The sequence below is a fragment of the Eleginops maclovinus genome, chromosome 4 (assembly GCF_036324505.1).
Source record: "Eleginops maclovinus isolate JMC-PN-2008 ecotype Puerto Natales chromosome 4, JC_Emac_rtc_rv5, whole genome shotgun sequence".
Classification (NCBI taxonomy): Eukaryota; Metazoa; Chordata; class Actinopteri; order Perciformes; family Eleginopidae; genus Eleginops; species Eleginops maclovinus.
In genome coordinates this window covers 4,409,896-4,412,467 of record NC_086352.1, presented here as the reverse complement: position 1 = coordinate 4,412,467, position 2,572 = coordinate 4,409,896, and positions in this window count along the sequence as shown.

Below are 2,572 nucleotides of genomic sequence, written 5' to 3'. Positions count from 1 at the left end.
ATGTGGGGGGTCTACCGGGGGCCATGCTGGTTATAGAGTCTTACCGCTGCAGGAAGGAAGGTATCTCTCCCTGAGACACCGCGGGTGCAGCAGCATGTCGCTGAAGGAGCTACACAGTGAGGACACCCTCATCTGGCACCAAAACTCCCTGACCCTCTTCAAAACAGCTCACCAACGCCTCTACTTCCTGAGGAAGCTGAAGAAGGCAGGGCTGGACACCGACATCCTCAGCTCTTTCTACAGGTGTGTGGTGGAGAGCACCCTGTCCACCTGCATTACTGTTGGTACTGCAGCTGCACTGTGGCAGAGAAGAGGATGCTGCAGAGGGTGGTGAGGTCTGCACAACGGACCATCGGATGCAACCTGCCAGCCCTCTCTGAAACCTACTCGAACCGATGCAGGGGCAGAGCGACCGGCATAATGACGGACTCCACCCACCCTGCGCACAAACTGTTTTCCCTCCTCCCCTCAGACAGAAGGCTGTTCAGCATCCGGGCAAGCACAACCAGGCTAACAAACAGCTTCTCCCCAGATGCCGTCAGACTGATGAACTCAAACCGGACTGCCCTGGCATGCCTGGAGTCTCTTTAAGCTGCTGACCTTTATTTATTTATCTTCTACTGCACTTTGTGCTGTGATGTTTTTAATGCTGGATAGGGTTAGACAGGACAGGTCCTACATATCCTTTCCTTAAGTCACTTAACTTATCTTATTTTAACATGTCTATTTTATTCTCAAATTCATTCAGTCAGATAGCTAGCACCGAGGCCTGAGTACTATGTTTCCTTCCCCTTCATGTACCCCCCCCCCCCCCCATGCTGTTGACAATAAACAATAAACATCCATTCTCCTGTCTCCCACCACCTCCACAGGGTCAGAGCTGGCCTTCCTTATCAGTCTGTTCAGTCTCTTCCTGTCAGCAGCCGAGATGCTGCAGCCCCAGCAGGCCACACCATAGAAGATGGCTGATGCCCCCACAGAGTCAAAGAAGGTCTGAAGGAGTGCCCCCTCCACCCCAAAAGACCTCCGTCTCCTCAGCAGAAAGAGGCTGCTCTGTCCCTTCTGTGGAGAGCAGCAGAGTTATCGGACCGGTCCAGTTTGTAGTTCAGATGAACACCCAGGTACTTTCCCAATCTCTATGGCCACTCCCTGGATGTTCACTGATGTGTGTGTGTGTGTGTGGGGGGGGGGGGGGGGGGTGTTGGCGCCATCTGAAATCCACCACCAGCTCCTGAACATGAAGTCATACTGACAGCTGCTTCCTGCTGACATGAGGTCACTTCCTGCTGTCCTCCACACACACACACACACACACACACACACACACACACACACACACACACACACACACACACACACACACACACACACACACACACACACACACACACACACACACACACACACACACACACACACACACACTCCTGTTGTTGACACTAAACAAACTTCCTGTCCCCTGACGATGGCCACATGATGTCGCTGTTTGTGTTTCTGTTGCCGTGGCGACAGATTACATCATTACACCGACCTCAGATGGAAGCTATAGCTGATTTAATCTGCAGTTTTTTATTGTATTTACATCCCATTTCACATTAAGTTTCTTCTTCATTCTTTTGGTGTTTCTTGTTTTGCACTTTGAGTTTGTGGTTGTTGTTGTTGTGGTAATGTTGTCATTTGAACCCTCTACACACTTCAACAGTCGCACTAAAGATGTGAACAACATTCAAGGCTTAATTGCCATTAGCAGCTACACTGTAGAGATGGCAATGAAAAACTCCAGTCCAGAGCTCCTCCACCCATGCAGCATAAAATATAGAAGATAAAACAATAAAACCTGTGAAATAAAAAACAGAATGGAAATAAAAATAAGTCAATAGAATACGATATAAGAACAGAACGTAACGCTCCACAGACCTCAGGTGTTAGTCTTATGGCCTATGGGATAAAAGTGTCCGAGTCTGGTGGTTTAGGTCCGGATGCTGCGGGACTGCCTGCCAGACGGCAGCAGACAGAACAGTTTGTTGCCGGGGTGATGGGGGCTTTGATAATCCAGTGAGCAACACATTCATAATGAAACATTTACTTTTGAATAACTCAGCACACAGTTAATGGCTCCCTCGAACTGAAACAAATCTCTGGATAATGCAGTAAAATATAACGGACCTTAGGCCCCCGCTGGTCTTACAACTTCTGTGACTTCACTGGGCCCAAAAAGACGTTTTCCCATTGACCTATATTGGGAAAGACACATCTGTAAATCAGCGTATGATTTGTTTTTAAGTAAATAAACTCTTCTTTTTATATCCCTTAAATAAATCATTAGGGTCTAAAAGTTGTGAAAGTTATTTCCTCTCTCCATTCATCGGACTGGCAGAGAGGGAGAGGTCGGGGGCGGGGCTTAAGAGATAAGTTGTTTAATATTGGGGTGCTCTGTTGTGATTGGGAAGAGGCTGTGGCTCAGTGGGATAAGGTGCTGATCTTTTGATCAGGGGAGAACTGGTTCAAACCCCACTGCAGTCAGCATGTGTTTCTTGGGCAAGACCCTGCCCCCCCCCCAGCTGCTCCTGGG